An 18,428-nucleotide genomic window follows, 5' to 3' on the forward strand; every position below is an offset into this window, starting at 1 on the left:
CAGAGGACTGATAGGGCTTCAGGAAAAAAAATCAAACCCAAACTGACTTCTTAGGATAATGCTGAGCTCTTGTCTGCACTAGGGTAAAGGATTGCGGGGGTGTTCATGGCTCTGCGTGTTGTTGTGGTTGCTGTAAGCTGGGTTTAAGGCTGCTCAATGCTCACATGTGAATTTTCCAGCAGGGTGACCCTCCTGTGCACAGGAAGCATTCCCTCATGGCTGGAGCACAGAAGGACATGAGGTGTTTGGGGCACAGCTGGGGTGACCTGGGTAAGCCACAGGGTGCATCACGCTTCCTGTGATCTGTCCTCCCCCACCTGCCTATCTTCCTTCTGGTTTGACCCACCTGGAATTAACATTATAAGCACTTAGCAAGCATCTCAGTTAGTTCTCTCTGTAAGCTCAAAGGGTAGCTTTTAGTGAAACCTCTTTTTATACGTTATGTATGGAAATAGAAAACTTGCACTAAGAAATGGTAATTGTCCTCACCTTGGACAGTCACAGAACAGACCTCAGAAAGAAAGGAGCAGCTCCAGAGGAATCTGTGTTAGCAGATGTGACACACTGGGTCATAAATCTGCACCAAAAGAAGGCTCAGGCTCCAAATTCAGCACTTAGTAATAAAATTAGAGCTATCATTACACTTGTGCTAGTGTGTGGTAGCTATAAACTCATGTGTAAAAGAAAGCTATTTGATCTGAGAATTGAGATTACTTGGTAGGAGCATAATTTTATTTTGTTGGGTGTTATGTGCCAGCCTGAACAGTGTCTGAGGGTGAGTCAGCACTCTTCTACTTTTAGATCAAAAATGTACATTAAGAGAACTTAGAAGGCAAAAGGTTGTCCTGGGCTGCCATCAGCATAAGGCCAGTGGCAGGAAGCATAGAAGCAATCATTAGAGAAGTTAATCCAGAGCCATCTGCAGTAATGGGGACAGTAAGAGTTGGGGTTTTTTTCTTTTTTCTTGAAAGAAGAAATGCCAGTTTCTCAAAAATGGTTTGTGGAGAAGGTTTTGGGTTTTGAAAAGTGCACTAAATTTGTTGAAAAGTGTTCTTGCAGCATTTTCAAAATGAAAAATCTGTGTTTTAGTATAAATTTACTTTTATTTTACTTCTGCAAACCGTTTTTACAAGAGTCAAACATTTTCAAATTATTTTATCCTAACTGTCATGGACTGGGAAAAAACCTGCATTAACATAAGAAGTTATCCTCACTTGGCAAAGAAAATCCTTAGGAGGAGAAATGACATTGAAATTATATTGAAACAATGTGTGAGCCATATTCTTCATATTAACAACGGGTAATCTTTCCCTTCTCATCTCATCTTTGATCTGCATTTTGACAATACTGTAATTTTGAAAAGGACTGGTTCCTATTGCATAGTCATGTTGCAATCATTGTTTATTGTGTTGCTCTTATATAACACCTACTCTAGGCGTATATACTTAATTCTGATCAGGAGATTAAAAAAATATGTCATATATGAGCATGCATAGTCCCAATAGGAAGTGTTTGGAACCAGCTCCAAGAGACCAGACTGGTGAAATCACTGGTGCAGAAGGTAAACTAGCTCAGAGAAGGAAAGCTGTTTCTGTGCCCTGTGAGCACGTGCAGTGTACAGGCACCTGTGGAAAGCACTGACTATGGAGGTACGTGGAGTGGGATGCAAAAAGTGCATCACACCGTGCTGTGGTATTCAGAGCCCAGTTCAAGAGTCACCCCAAAGAAATCCTCATCCTGGCTGTGCCACCTCCTTCCTCTGGGGGATCTTGAGCAAGACATGTTGTGATGCACATTTTGCTTCAAAACCCACTAACTTTTCAGTCAGCCCCCTGGCATCTGGGACCTAGATTCTTTCTGGCTCACCAGCCTAACTTCTAGAAGTGCCCCTCTGTTAACTTCCAGAACCTGACATTTTCTGACCATTCTACAGCAGCTGCCCTTTGCTGAATGACCTATATTTAACTCTGGGCACATGTAAGCGTTGCCTCAGGTGGCATCCTCATTTCCCAAGCATCCACGGCAACGCAGACACAGGGCATGGCTGAATACACCTGGCACTGTGCACACACAGGGCATGGCTGAGTGTCCCTGGCACTGTGCGGACACAGAGCATGGCTGAGTATCCCTGGCACTGCACAGACACGGAGCATCACTGAGTATCCCTGGCACTGCACAGACACGGAGCATCACTGAGTATCCCTGGCACTGCGCAGACACGGAGCATCACTGAGTATCCCTGGCACTGTGCAGACACAGGGCATGGCTGAGTATCCCTGGCACTGTGCACACACAGAGCATGGCTGAGTAGCATCGCTGAATACACCTGCCTTGCATCACGACGTTGCGGCGGGAGCCGCCTGCCGCTGGCGTGATTCACAGGGGCAGCGCTGGCAGCCGGGAGACTTCCAAGGGCAAGGGAGAGGAGAAGGGACGCAGCGCCAGGCTGGCAGCAGCTGCTGCCCGGCCGGGGCCGTGCCCCGTTTGCCGCGGGGCTGCAGCAGCTGCGAGGCCCACTGCCGCAGCCCTGAAGTGCCACCAAAACTTTTACTTTAACCCTAATGGAACAACTGCCACCAGCCCGACGAGCGGGACGTGGAGCAGGCGGCGGAGTCGCCGTTCCTGGAGGTGTTTAAGGGGAGTCTGTGTGGGGCGCTGGGTGATGTGGTTCAGGTGCTATGGGGCAGCGCTGAGCGGACGGTTGGACTGCATAGTCTTACAGCCCTCTTCCAAGCCGGAAGCCGTGGTGCCGCGATGCCGCGATTCCCCGGTTCCCCGCTCCTGCGGCCCCGGCCCCTCTCCCAGCCCTCCCGGGCCGCCGCGGCCCCGCCGCCCCTCACGGGACGCGCCGCCCGCTTGGCCCCGCCCCCCTCGCGCCAGCGCGGCCGGATCCGAGAGTGCCGGGCGGTGGGAGGGGAGGGAAGCAAGGGAAGCAGAGCAGGGGAAGGAAGAGAAGGGAAGGAAGGGAAGGGGGGGCGCCCGGCCCTGCGCAGTGAGCGATGTTTGTCCGCCATCGCGGCGGAGGCTGAAGGAAGCGCCGCCAGCGGAGCGAGGGGCCCGCGCCGCCGCCTCTCCCGCCCGGCCCGGCCCGGCCCTGCGGGGCGGGAGGCGCTCCGCGGGGCAGCGCTGCCGCACGGGGAGCGGGAGGCGCAGGAGCCGGACCCTGCGATTCTGGCCTCCCTCATCAAACAAATCAATTATGAAAATCCACGTACGGCAGTGGGGAGGGGGGCAGTGGGGACCGATTTCTTTGTTTTCAAGGAAAAGGCCTCAAAGAGGGAGCCGAAGGTTATGCGCCTTCATCAACAAAATTAGTTAGCCCCGGAAGGTGGGGGGGGCAATATTTATTTATGTCTTCTGCGGAGTTTCCTCTTGCTGAATTTATCTCTCTGCTCCGTAGAAGAGGCTCTAAGTCGTACGATTATTAAATTTAGGAGGCACAATGCCAGCTGCTCAGAAGGTGCTGCTGTAAACATGTAGGCATAGGTAACTTGCTGCAGGTGCGGTGGAGTCGTGAGCGTTCCTTCGCCTTGATTTACCGAGGGGAAGGAGCCAGATTGTTAATTTGAAGTGCCATAACGCTGCTGTGTTTTGACAGTCGCTTCAATTAAAGCTTACGACAGAATAACAACTACAGCACGAGTAATGGCGTTGGGGAACGAGAGGGATAGGAAAGGTTCGGTGTGCCGGAGGATGACCAGGAAGCGTGTGTGTGTGTGTGTGCTAAAAAGAAGATACTTAGTTGAGTCTCTGGCTTTTAAGGCTTTGCCTTTTCATGTTTAGTGTGAACTTTTCAATGCTGTGCCTGATCCCAGTAGGCAGTGGTGTAGAACTAATGTGCTGTGCCTTTATAGAGAAACTGGACATACCTGTTTGTCTCATTTCACTGGCAAGGCATATATCAATATATTTGCTTCATCCAAACTCTTGCTGATGAAATTAGAAGATTCTTTATAGTGTCAGCAGCCAGCTTTACAGCAATCCGAGTTACACTGTTTTACTCTTTCCTCTACTTTTATTCACTGATAGTTGCATTTAGTGGTAAAAGTAAAAAGAGAAAAGTGGCCTATGAGATTAGGAATTTTAGCTGATGATAGGTTTTTCAACTGCATATTTCATTTATTTCTTTTAAAAAGTCCGTTTCAAGTTTTGGATTATATAAATAGAGAAGACTTCCTGCCATGTGGCCGTGGTTTTACAAACAAGTAGTAGGAAAACTGTATAGAAATAAACCATGACAAAAACAATGTGTATGTTTTATAACAAACTGCACCTAAGATAGCAGTCTTTTAATTTGATAAACAGGTTCATGTATTCCAACAGTGAATGTGTAGCTATGGGTCAGACAACAAAGGCAGAGCTGACAATGGGATAAACTGAAGTTTGTGTCTTTCACCTCTTCTGTATATGAAACTTCTTTTGCAGGGGTGAGAAATGCTCTGATAGAGCCCTGTTCTTACATAAAGTTAAACATTGTCAAGTTTTTTAAACTGCTTTTACTAGCATTGTCTTTCTTTTCAGTTGCTTAAAGAATATCTAGGTTAAAATGTGAAAAACCGAGTGTCTTTTTCCTAAAATAATGTCACAAGTCATCAAGGCCTGCAACTGTATGGGATCATCTGTTGATAGCAACTTTCCAGGTGTCCCCTTGCATTTTTTTTTACCTAAGACATTTTGTTGACAAACATTTTGTTGATCAGGCGTTTACAGAAAAGAAACATGTACTTTGTTGAGAGATTTGGAGGGGTTTCCCTTTGTAAATTGCAGAAGTCAGCAGCACTGACTGTTGATGTAAAAATCTCAACACACATTTTGTGTATGCCTGAGTGCTTGTGCAGTCTGGTCCAGGAAATGACTTGGTGCTAGAGAGTGCAGTGGGATTGTTTGTGTCAATGAGGTGCATTTTCGTGGGGAGTACAGTCTGTGTTTAGAAAATGTGGTACTCATGCAGCAGCTATGGATCCTGGCTCCTTTGTCCCAAATGTGGTGGTTCTGCTCTTTGGCTCTCAATTAACAGTGCTTCCAGAGGTGGTTTTGTAGGCTGCTTCCATTTGTCCTCTTATTGATCATCTTTCCTCAGGAGGTCTTTCTGTTTTAGATTAGTTTGCTTCTTGCTTGGAGGTAGCTATTTACCATTACATTAGGCTAGAAACAGCCAAATTGGAGTGGTGGTGTTCCTGGAGCACAACAATATTAGCATAACTTCCTCTATGTAGGTTCTGTGTTTTTAATATTTTACATTTTTATAATGTATTTCATACTTCTGTTATTATGGTTTATAATAGCTAAAGGAATGAAGAAATAGTAATTTGCCAAACATTACCAAAGTTTACCTTTTCTACCTTATAAAAAATCAGGTAGAGATGGACCAAAACTTGGAAAAGCAGCAGTCTACCTGGAGATCTTATACTTAGGAATTAGTTTTATTCTAGATTTCTTTTTTTCATTCTTGTAATTGGTGCCAGATTGTCATCCCAAGTATCCATTGAGATTTGCTAGCTCCTGGTGTGTGCTGTGATGTGCTTTTTCTTACCTTGGGGGCAGTGGCATGGGGTTCCCTGTTTAGCTTGTACAGTAATCAAAAGTAACTGAGAAGAACATTCCTCTGTATGTTTTACCAGTTGTTCTTTTCCTAATTTATGGACTATCTTACTATAAAGAACTTTGCATCTCTTGTTCAACCTGACTTAAAGATGGTAATAATCTTTGCATGAGAGGTATTCCAGATGAGGATTCTCTGAGACTTCAGACTTGAGCATATTTCAAACTTAGGAAGAATAACAGAAATAAATTTCTGAGACAGCTTGTTGTATATTCAGGAAAGCAAACTCATGAGGTTAAGTTTGTGCACTTATCCTTATGTACCACCACAGAAGACTTCCAGTGTGCTACTTTCAGTATCCACTTCTGGTACTTTTAACACCTCCATAAAATCTAGCTGTTCCATATTTACCTAAGGTCTATCCAGAGAGCAGTCAGGGTGATGTTAAAGCCAGGGATGGAACAGTGGGAGAGGGCATTTGAAAGACAGAAGGTTCCTTTTCCTCAACTTTCTTGTTTCAAATTCATGCACACTACAACAGATATGAATGTGGATGCTAAAAATAGCAATATTTCAGAAATGTCATGTAATTGTCCATGGTGTACATTGACTGCAGTTAGTAAGTTGTTTTTTTTTTTAATTATTTGGAAGAGTGCAGTGGCCTGCTGGTTTCGTGTGCATTATATGAAAATGCAGGTTTGATACAGCTACAGAATGTGAATTGCACCTGTTCTGAAGAAGTGTTGGGGTTGTTTTCTTCCAGGTTTAAAGGTGCTCTCAGGGTCTCAAAGTGGCTCTCACTCCTTAACTCTCAGTGAGCCCATTACTGCTGGCTACAGGAATGCTTTCAAAGCTCTCAGACAAGTTTGCAGCAAATCTGATTTCAATATGATTTAGTTCATCTGTCAAAAATGGTGCCAAAAACGGTAGGTTTGCATTAAAACTTTTGGAGAGATGTGATTTCTGTAAGGAAGATCTAGAATGTATAAATCATGTTTCCTGCAAGTGTATTTGAGCTGTTTTGCTGTGACTGGTTAGCTAGTGGAAAACTGTAGCCTTAAATGTATTTTGATGGAAAAGTTGTACATAGTAAAAAAAAAATTTGACATTTCTTACAGAAATAATTAGATTGTGGGAATTCTGAAAGCATTTGGGGAATTAATTTTCAAAATTTAAACAAGCAACATTAAGATATGTTGAATGAGCTTTTTTGCAAGAGCTCATTCTTCTCTCAGTGCAGGTGTCACCATAAAATTGGTTGGACAGATCTTTCTGAAAGCCAGCATGACCCAGTGTAGGTTGTTGGGTTTGATCATTACAGTTGGAGGGGTTTTTTGAATGCTTGCAATAATTCGCCTTTCCTGCAGACATATCTTTCTTCTCTAGAGCAGTGCTACAAAGTAGTGTTTTGCCAGTTCTCAGAACTATTTTGGTGGATCAGTGTTACACAGTTACATTATGAATTCTGCACAGCATTTAGAGAGTTTCTGCATGTGCACTTGCAATAGAATAAAAGTCTTTAAAAATGTGTAAGCTTCTGACTAGTTTTGTTTGAAATACTCATGCCCAAGGAAATTCTGATTTTGATCAATCTTGTGCAGAAAGACAGACAACCTTTGGTTTCTTTCAGCTGTTTATCAATTTATGTTAGTTCTTCCTCGAAGAAAGTTACGTAAACTTAAAAGTAAATACTCCAGCTCTTCCATGAGAAGGAATTAAGACTCATATTTTCATTGCCAGCACTCCTTTCTCTTCGATCTAACAGCCACTTGTTCTAGGCTTTGTGTAGGCAGAAGGCTTTTTTTTTTTCAGGAAGCACCAACTGCTTCTGTGGTTTGTTTTGAGTCTTGGGGAATTGATGATGCAAGTTGAGATCAGGTTTGTTAAATTTATGCTTCAGCCTACAACGTGAAGATCTATCAATTCCAGAAGTTGGTGTAAATTTGGTCCATCTTGAGCATCTTAGAGCAGATAGCCCCTAGAAAAAACACTGAAGTGTGGTTAAATTTTGAAGCATTCAGGTTATGTAAGCAGTATGTGAGGATCTGCTGTGGCTTGTAACCCTCAGAGTCTGTGTGAGGTGTTGGGGAGAGCAGGGAGAGGCACAGAATGTGGGAAAAGAGTGGAACGGGGTGGTTTACTGCAGGCTTTTTCAGCTCTGAATAAAGTAATGTGAACATACCAAGTGCTGCAAGATCACCTGGTTAACTCCATGTTTTACATGCTTGGCTTGTGAGTCTTGATCACTTTATCTTCTCAGACATATTTATGAGAGCATCTTAGCTCAGCCCATGTAGCATTCATGGTCATAAGTTCACATTCACAACTGAAATTTTGGTAGGCTTAAAAACTAGGAATAAAACAGACCAGAACACTAAAACACCCTTTCTTATTCAAAGGAAGGGGTTTTGTGCAAATTAAGAAAAACATGGAAATGCTTGCTTACTGATAAGCTTATTAAATCCTTCCAGTTTTCACAATTATTTTTTTAATGCTGTGAGCAAACTGAATGTCATAATAATACATTTAGAACTTTGAAAAGGTGAGAGCACTAATTCCAGGGTAGCCTAAGTAATTAGTTGTAGGTGGGTTTTTACTTGGTTGTTTTATTTGTAACATAGGGTGCATATTATCATTTAGTTTTTGCCTAATCTCGTTAGCATTCCTCAGTTCTGTAGATGTTCAGGTTTCAGTTACAAATTTTCTTGGTTTTCCTTGTTTACTGGGTCCTAAGTTCTGAGCAATCATCATTTGTGTTGGTGTAGAGTTTTGAGCCAGTGCCTTTGTGTGGCTCAGGAAGGAACAGTGCCAAGTGAATCTTGCTGTATTTGAAATTTCCTTGATTTTGCATAGGACTGCAAGGCTAAAGCTGAATGATCTGTTAGGATTTTTATACTGGTAATTCAATCTGAGCTTTTTCAAGTGGCTTCATTAGGGTTCTCCATCCCTTCACTCGAGTTGTATAGCCATGCATTATTAAACAGGAATTACTATTTTTCCCTGGTAGTGGTAGGTAAAAGAACTCTATGACAGTAGCTGTAAAACTGATGAAGAGTTTTTGATATTCTACATGAATAATTGTAATAGTAGTATGTAACATAAAATTAGGCATTTTTCTGTAAAAGACAGTAGAATTTCTCCAAATTTTCCTTTTAAACTATTCTGGACAGATACACACAGCATAAGTGACCCCATTTTTCAGAATTTCAAGCAAGTATTCTGAGGTCTTAGGCTTTGATCTGTAGGGCAGGTAGTCTAAGTGCAGGTGCTTTTAAATTTCCATCACCACGACTGATGTGTAGTGTCAGTGTCTCTGTATGTGGTGAAAACATTTTGTGATAGACTGGGACAGATTTTTCTTAAGATAGTTTGAGTGAGTCCATTCATAAAACAGAGTGATTGTGTTACAGTCTGTAATAGGTTCTTGACCTTGTACATATGCTCACTGGATCTTATCTTTGATTTCTAGTAGCTGTACAAGTGGAAAAGCAGCTCTTGAGAAGTAAGGTCATGCTTTTCGTTCTGAGTCAGGTTTTGTGGAAACACAGAGCAGAAAAGTAGCATTGTAGAAAACTCCAGCACAGCCAGGCACATTTTTAATCACATGATTTTTTTATTTTTTCGAAGGTCAGTTAAAGCCAGTAGAATTTTTAGATGACTGATGTTTCTTTTCTGAAGGTGCTAGTAGTGGCATCTCAGCATAAGTAAATACTGTTAGATGCCTTAACAGAAGAACTTCCATATTGACTTGAGCATTTTAGGGAAGGTAAAAAGTGCACTTAATACATGAGTAGTGCAAGGAGGACAAAACGGTAATAAACACTTAGGTGTGGATGGTGTTTGAGTGGCCTCAATTCTGTAATTAGCTGTGTGTAAAATCAGCGTTTGAGGGCTGAAACTGTCTTGCTCATAGTTTAAATAAGGTATAATACTATCCAGAATGTGAGCAGATAACTTGCTTTGTTGGTTTATGGTTTATGAATGAGGTTCATTTGTGGAAAAGCCAATTTTTGTTTAATGCTAATGAAAATAAACATAAATTGAGGCAATAATTTAAATTATACATGTGAATGATATAAAATTGGACAAGCTTATATAATAAATTCATAACATGAATTTCTTAGACTGCATGTGGTCTGAGCATAGGCTGTGCATGTCTTTTTCTTACATTTTGTATGTGAAGAATCTTTGTTGAAATAAATATTTTACTACCACACTAGTTTTGTTTTTAAAGTGTGGATAGCATCTGAGTGGACCTGACCTGGTTTTTTATATTATACATTAATTTAATATTCTGCATTGCTGTGAATTTTTTTCTTTTGCAAAAATTTCTGTGTTGCTCTTAAGTCTTGCAGGCACTGCTGATCTGTGCATCTGACCATGGTGTTTGCACTGTGTGGTACAAGAGTGCCCTAGAGAGAGGTTATTGTCAGGACACAGTGGTATTGATTGTCTGTACAGTTGTAAGAGATTTATTAATTGTGTCTTCCTTCTCCTACCTGAAGCTGAGGAGGAAAAAAGAATCATCCTGTGTTGGCCTCTGTTTATCACAAAATTTTATCTTTCTATTCCTGTGCAAGTTCTCAAATTGTGCTGCTGCTGTTATTATGGAGGAGGAGTTTTCATCAAGCCCCCAAAACCTCTCAAGGCCCTTCAGCGCCACCATCTCCCTTTCTTCCCCTCATCCTCCTCATCATTCATTGTGTTCCTTGTTTTGAAATGACTGCAGGAAATGTGTCTGTAATCTGTATAAGCTGGTGTGTATTTCACAGATTTCCTCTTTACGTAGTGTTGATTTTTGGACAATTGTAAAGTACTGTGCTACTTGTAGGTTAATTGAAAAAAGCCAGAAACAATTCCTGTGGGATTTGCCTTCAGTGTTGAGTAGGTGAGGAATAGTCTATTTGTGGTTCAGGGAAGCTTTCTGAATTCAGGTCATTAAAGCTGGAAAGTTAATGAATTAATAGATTTTTTCACTTGGAGGGATGATACCCCTGAGGAGACTCGGTGCCTTCCACAGAAGGTATGGATGGGCAGAACAGCATTGCTCTTTCCTTTGGCACTTCTTAACTGGGATTGAGGTATGCAGCATCTGTCATTTTTAAGGTTATTATAACGTTACTATTATAGAAGTCATCAATACAAAAGATTTGCCAAAAAATCTAATTAATTTAATTCCTTATTAAATTAAGACTTTTTATTTCTACTTTGTAGTGTTTGTTGAGTGGTCTTAAAACTAAATCAATCATATGATGACATAGTGAATCAAAGTTTTAGTCTGTTCTGACTAGGTTAAAGACAATATTTCTGTTAATTTAGAGTTAGGAATGATCTGAGCAGTCTGGGGTATAGTGGTGCTGCTTCTACTGACAGTGACCTGGTGTCAGGTATGGCACTCTCAGGACAACCTGCTCCTCATCACCTGCAATACTGAGCTCCCACTGTTGTAAAAGAAAATTAATAGAGTCGGGGACCTAAATCCCACTGAAATTTGAGATTTCCAGCTATCTTCAGTCTTTGCTAGTAAGGCTTGTTAGGTTATATGTAGGCAAACGCCTTCCCTTTCTGCTTTCAAGTCTTTGGTAAATTGGAAGTAATTCCAGTGAAAGAGGAAGGAGCCACCTTCCTTCTCCTGCAGTGTAAGAGCCTGCACATGGCCCCTTATCCCAAGTAAGCAGCTTGGAGGGAATTTGCAGGTGAGTGTAATTTGTGTAGTTTACTCACAGTCACACAGTTCTCAGGTTTTGAAGAGCTTGTCCTTGGCTGTTACAAGCTTTTATTGCAGTAGAATGCTAAATGGCTTGAATGAAATTTTTAGGGTTTGTAAATGAGAAAAGGCATTCCCAGTAATTTATAAAATTTTGTGCCACTGATTGCACTGTCTTGTCATTTTACCTTTGCCAAGAGCCTGTTTGACAGCCACAGACACATGGCTGAGCTGTACCTGTCCCTCCCCACACTTACAGTCCTCCAGGATCCTGCTGACAAGTGAGAGGCATGATTCACTCCCAGAAATCCAGATTTTCTTTGTTCCGTATTCTGCTGTTCTGATTAGGTTCAAATATTTTCTTTTAACACCAACTTTGTTTAGCATAGAAACAAAGCTATTGTATTTCTTTCAGGAACATATTTCCTCCTGTTACACGAGCCTTTTCAATTTTTTTTTCCATAACTTTAATTTGAGGAAAGTTGTTTTAGGATTACTACTTCTGAAGTGAGTCGGGAGGACTCTAAACTTCTCATTAGTTTTCACAATACTGATAATTTTTATTCTTTTGGGTAGAACAGAGTAAGTAGATCTTTGGCATCAAATCCTTATATTTCTTCCTGTGTTTCATTCAGAATGGGTTTTTCTTGAGCGATCCTGACACAACACACTGTTTTTTCCCCATGGGTTATTTGTACCTTAAGTGACAGTACATCTACTGTAATAAGTCCAGAACTTACTTCAGGTCTGAAGATGCTTCTGTTAATTTCCAGAGCTAAAAGTGAAAGATTAGACTTTCTGAACTGTGACTTAGGTCTGGATTTCAGCTCCGAGTTTGCAGAGAAGTAAGAGTGTAGACAGTGTATAGCAGTATATAGTGTATATGGAGAGTATACATACAGCAGTATAGACAGCTCTACTTTACCCCTGTTAGTTTGAAGTGCTCTTGGGAAATCAATACTTTTATTGCAGGTATTTTATAGTCCTCTGTTTTCAGGTGCTGCAGTAATGAGCACTGTAGAAATGTCACTGAATGTTTTTGAAAAGAGCCTTGGTTAATAATGTCACTCTTTTGGCTGTTTAAGCACTTCCATTCTGTATCAGTGACAACTATCTTTTGAGCTAGAACTTCCTAGATTTTGCCTCTTGGCAGTTCAGTTCTTCTAGAAGCTTCAACAAAACCAATTGTTTTCCTTTAAATACAACTTCTTAAAAAACAAGTTTAATAATGTAATATCAGGTGGGCAGAGGCTTGCATCATGGCAGGAGAGATTTACTCATTCACAACAAATGCCTTTTGATATTTGAAAGGCATTTGGATTTGTCTGCACATGCTGGGGAAAAAAGATGGTATTTAAAAATTTTGATTTCTGTATTTTAATTAAATATTATTCTGGTGTCTTCTTTGGGCAAAGCATGCAACTGGTAGAATAAGGTTGTTAGTGTAAATAGTAGCACCTTAGTTTATGTTGAAAAGCAGTGTATTTTGGTGTGTTTTGGAGGACAACATCCATTAATCCTCGCTGAATAAAGCGTATGCTTTTTTCAAGCAGTTTGGGGCTTGTGGGAAATAAGGAGCAAGGCAGATGAGTGAGGAAGAGACAGAGTTAAGCTTTGTATAAATGATCACAGATGCAGGTGTTACCATCTTTATCCCCTGCTGTTCCTTAACCTACTGATAGAGATTTTAGAGAGAGCCTTGAAGACTGGTCTGTGTGAATCCATATATATACCAATAAGAGGATGAAAAATGAGGCTGGTGAGCCAGCATTCATTTTTCATTGGTCCAATCAGACAAGCAGTATTCTGCTTTTGTCTGTCTTAATAAGAGTTATTTTTTATCTGTATTAATAGAGTGACTGAACTTAACAACCTTTTGTAAGTTGAACATTATAAATTGCAAAGTGAACCCATAAGCTGATTTTTAGGGAGTATAACAGTTTGTAGTTGCCCATTGGTATGGGATAGTGTTGGGAAAGTGTGCAAGGGTATGTAAGAAGAAAGTTGTTTTTGTTCACAGAATGACCACTGTGTAACTTTGTGTTTCAATTTATTTGTATACCTCTTCAGAACGCCTCTGGTTTTTGCATTTTTTAAAGAAATGAAACAAAAACTTTGTGATTATCTGGTGAGTGGTGGCTGCTCAAAATTACATAGTTCATAGTCTCAGTTCAGATGAAGCAGGTGTTTGGGAGTTGTTTTTCCCAATTTTCTCCCGTTCAGCTTTTTATGTTCCATAGATTTGCAAGACTAAAGATGAGGAAGAGCATTTGGGAAAAACAAAGAAACTGTATTAAATTGAAGTTGAAATCTAGAGTAAGAGAGGTATGTTGGTAGTTCAAGATTAGTCTCATCCTTCTGAATTGGTTCCTAAAGATAAATGAGTATCTGATCCTTAATTTTGTTCAGTTGCCTAAACATGTCAAAACTGTTGCTGCAGTATTACGTGTTCTAATAAAGACTTGTTTTAAACTTTTTGTGTAGGCTGTTAAATTTTGCTGTTGTGTAGTGAAACTCCTGTCAGGCCTAGCTATAATGCAGGCAGGTGTTAGATTTTAAGAGAGGAAACAAATCCTTTTTCCTGGGATTTACTAGCAAAGGAAGTTCTTGGAGCATATTGCATTTTGCTACAAAGCTCAAAACCAGCCAGCCAACCCACCTTCCTCTTCAAGCTCCTACCCCAGAGCAGCCCTTGTTTTGTGAGACCAGCTTGCTCTGAGACAGTGCCTTGGAGGTAAACCAAATGTGTCAGTCATGGTGCAGGAATGATTCTGCTTTTAAGGAGCCATCACATTTTAGGCTGCTTAACCCAACTGCTCCGTGCTGGCAGAACAGCTTTTCAGTGCTGCAGAACCCATTCAAGCCAAGTGGAGAAGGAAGGGGTTTATTCTAAAATACTGCAGTTCTTGGATGTTTCAGTCAAGAAGGAGGACTCCTCTTTGATTTCATTGCATGTTCTGCTTGCTTCTGTTGGGTAAAGCCTGGGAAAGAGAGGTGGATATTGCAATTCCTGGATTTCTGCTTCTGACTGAGTGTTGTCATGGAGCCCTGCCTGCAGAGGCTCAAGCCTTTCTGAGGGTGAGACTGGAGTTGATTCTTCCCTTGGCCTTCAGAGGATTTCTCTCAGCACTGGTTATTCAGCTCATCTGCTGAGCCTGGAATGGAACATGGGTCAGGCTGTGAACATTGCTTGCAGGAGGAATCTGGAGAAGTTTGGGATTTGCCCACCCAAACAAGGGCAATGCTTGAAGATCAAGAGAAGAGTGAAGAACAAAACATGGGTATTAAAAATTGTGTCAATATTTAATCTTGTAAATGGCAACTGGCAGATGTCATAAGCAAGTTGTAAGCATTGATTCCCCCCCACCACACACACCCTCTGAGGGAGTATAATACTGTAATAGGCATTTCCTGACGCTCCTTAGGAGATGGGGATAATACTGTATTGTCATCTTCGATTGTTGTTAAAGGTCACCTAGGAGCAAAAGGTGTCCTACTTATTAGGACAGTTGTGGTAGAACATTTCTAGGACTTGCCTGTGACTCTTGACAGATGTTCTAAGATAAATAGCCCAGATGCAGGAGAATAGCAGTGAAACAGGGTGCCCCTTACTTTCTTTGTGCTCCTTCTCTTAGCCTTCAGTCATGCTTTTGGTGTGTCACAGCCAACCTGTTCAGATAACATGGTTGAGGAACTTCATAGAACTTTGTGGTGGTTTTGGTTGTTCAGAGATCAATTGTTTTTATTTGTGGGAGAGTTTGGGTAGCCCATGCATCCTCTTTCAGATAGACTCATTGTTACATAGTTAGGAAAACTTAGGAACTCAGAAAAGTGTGGAGATTGAGCTATCCATTTGACATTAATAGCAATACATTTTAGCTGCTCTGTAGTTGAAAAAATGTAGTTCCCTATCTTAATATGCCATTTTTCAGAGATATTCTTGGAGCAGATGCTAGACAATGTATCTCTGTCATTGTAAATTCTTGTCTTTTAAATTAACAATATTCAAAGGGTTTATAAAAATTCAAATAGTGATTAGGTTCTGAGGCAGGAAATGTGCTGCTCTTGCCCTTTTCTGGATAACCTCAGCCAAACTTCATCCAGAATGAAAGATACAGGCTCAGGATACTGAGTTACTGTAGCAGACTATTTAATGTCATCTTGATGAATGCCTTGTCTTGCAGTGGCAGGGGACAGTGTGGATGACAGTCTCCTTTGCCTCAAGGACTGTGCCCCTGTGGTGGCAGTTTTAGATGACAGCAGTCAGACCCTTCTCATTTTTTCTGCACAGGGATAGGAAATGGAGTCAGAATAGGTGGCAATTACTAGGTGCAAATGCTACTCCCAGCACTGCTAACTAACTTTAATTGTTGGTATCCGCTCACTTCCTTCAAGGTAGAGAGCATAAACACCTGTATTCTGTAATTCCAGTTGGTTCTTGTCCCAGTGCTCTGTGGTATTAGACATGTGAAGGATGTCATGGGAAGGAATGAGGCAGGTGGTCACTTTTTTTGAAAACTTTGAGAAGCCTTGTTCTCAGTAATCACTTCCAGGCTGACGTGTTTCACCTGCTAATGTGTAGAATCGTGGTAAACACTGTCCAGCTATGCTGTAGAAAAACTGAGTAATAGTGTTTGTAACATTTTTGAGAGTAAAAATGTCCTGCAAATGTGTTGACAGTCTATTAAAACTCCTGAGATTTAACAAGTTTGGTCTAAGATCTTTATGTGAACTTTCTAGAACTTGTCTAGAAATTTCTTCTGCAGGAAGGTGAAGAAGCTGTGTCTGGTCACTAATCTTGAGAGTACTGGTTCATGTATCTCCTGTTGCTGCTGATGGACTTCTGGGCATCCTCCTGCTGACACTCTGTAGAACATCTGCTTACTTCTTCCTCGCTTCTTTCTTAACCCCTCTTGTTAAGAAGACTCAATAGCTACTTAAAGCTGTTGTAAACTATCAAGATTTCAGCAGGCTCCTAGCAGTTTACTTCTGCAATTTTTCCTTGCAATTCACAGCATTTCAAGCATGGTTGTGTAAGAGGAGTGAGCTGTGTTGTGTTAAGGGCAAAATGATGACGAGGAAAAAAAAATGACGAATGTGGCATGAAGTTGCGTTCAGAGGAAACTGTTGTAGAAGTTAAAGTAAATAGAATGGAAATTATACCACAAAACATTTATTTCCTTGCAAAGTAATCTGGATTTCCAGCATCAGATAGGTTGGATGTTCCTGAATCTGGGAGTTTGTGTTTTTTGACTGTAGTTGGTAGAAGCTAGGGAGCAAACACCAGGTTCCACTGGTGACCTCAAGTATTTTGTTGCTCACCTTTGTTACCATACAATGCATTTCCATTGGAAGACTGGTACAGGCAGTTTGAAAAGGTCACGTTTCCAGGGAGCCCTGGTTTTCCAGCTTCCTCAGCCTCCAGCTGTAATGTGTCACCAGATCACCAGGTGGTTAAGGCTGGAAGGAACTTTGGGAAGTCATCCTGTCCTGCCCCACTGCTCCTGTGCAAGCAGGGTCACCTAGAGCTGGTGGCTCAGGACTGGATCCAGATGGTGTCTGAGTGTCCCTAAGGATGGAGAACTCTGCAGCCTCTCTGGGTAACCTATGCTGGTACTTGGTCACCCACACAACAAAAAAGTTTTCATGATGATCACAAGGAATCTTCTGTGTTTGTGCCTGCTGTATCTGCTGTTGTCACTGGGCACCCCTGCAGAGGCTGGTTCCCTCTTCAGTACACCCTCCCTTTGGATTTTACATGTACTGATTTGATCCCTGCAGGGTTTCTCTAGGCTGGCTCTAGAGGCTCAGTCTGTCCTTCCTATGAGAGATGCTCCAGAGGGTTGTTAGTGGCCCTTCACTGGACTCTGTCTCCAGTGTGTTTGTGTCTCTCTTATACTGGGGAACCCAGAACTGGGCACAGTGCTCTACATGGCTTTCCAGTGCTGAGTAGAGCCCTTGGCCTGCTGGCAGCTCTTCCATATGCAGCCTAGGATACCATTAATCTTCCTTGTCTCAAGGGCCTGTTGGTTTGTCATCAGCTTGATGTCCAGCAAGAGCCTTGGGTTCTTTTCTGCCAAATGTGCTTTCCAGCCATTTGCCCCAGCAAGCATTAATGCATGGGGTTGTTCCTTCCCCCTGGGGATGGGATGTTGCACTTCTTTTGGAACTAGGTGTCTAGAAGGGGGCTGATAACATTTTGTATTAATTTACATGTTGATCAGAAAATAACAAGAATTGAGCTGTTTGCTCATTCTGGTTGAATGCTGTGGTAGGTTATTTGGAACAGGTTGTGCCTGTAAACTTGTAGGAGGGAGAGAGTGAGAAGTCTCTTCAGGACTGTTGCCAGCTTTACCTGTTTACAGGTGATAATGGCCATAGATTGCTGACAGTGGTTGTTTATTTGAATTGATGATTTTAATAGGGTAGAGAAACATTGTTAAAGGAAGGGGCTTGAGTGTATCTGATCCCACACTATGGAATAAAGGATCTCTCAATCCTTTGTAGTGTCTTTTTTGTGAAATGACTGTACTTTCATGTACACTGACATTTTAGTCTAATTTCCTCAAGATGTACTTGTGCTACACTCTGAGTTCAGATGTTTGTGCTCGAGTTGCATCTTTGAATCGTTAGCATTTGGGCAGCAGAGTGTGGAAGTTTTCCAACCAGCGGCTTCTTATAAACAGCTCTCTCTCCTGCCAATAACAGACTTGGTCGCTTTCCCATTCCCCAAGAAAGGTAATGTTCAGATAAGCGTGAGTACATTAACACGTTTCCTCTGCTTGGACACTGGCTTCTTGCTGTCTTGGTGAATCTGGGTGTAGACACTACTGAAATTACTGGGATTTTGCTTCTGAAAGCCTTTCCAAAGCCGTGTGGTTTTTTTTCAAAGACCAGCAGAAGCAGCAATCTGCACTGTGCTTAACTCTGCAAGAATACAAAGACACAAGCAAGGCAACTGTATTCTGTCTGTGGATTTTAGTTCTAAAATATAACCATTAGAAGCAATCTCAGAAAAACATCTTGGCTCTGACCCTGTATTTGTGGAAGAGGATCTCTCACAGACTTCGTTGCTAGGGATCTAGAGAGTTGCATAAATCTTCATTGGTGGGTCAGACTGGGGGATTAGGATTGCAGTTGTGTTGTCAGAGATGCTTTTGTAGAGAATTCTGAAAAATG

Source organism: Passer montanus, unplaced genomic scaffold (assembly GCF_014805655.1).
Source record: "Passer montanus isolate IOZ18808 unplaced genomic scaffold, ASM1480565v1 scaffold48, whole genome shotgun sequence".
Classification (NCBI taxonomy): domain Eukaryota; kingdom Metazoa; phylum Chordata; class Aves; order Passeriformes; family Passeridae; genus Passer; species Passer montanus.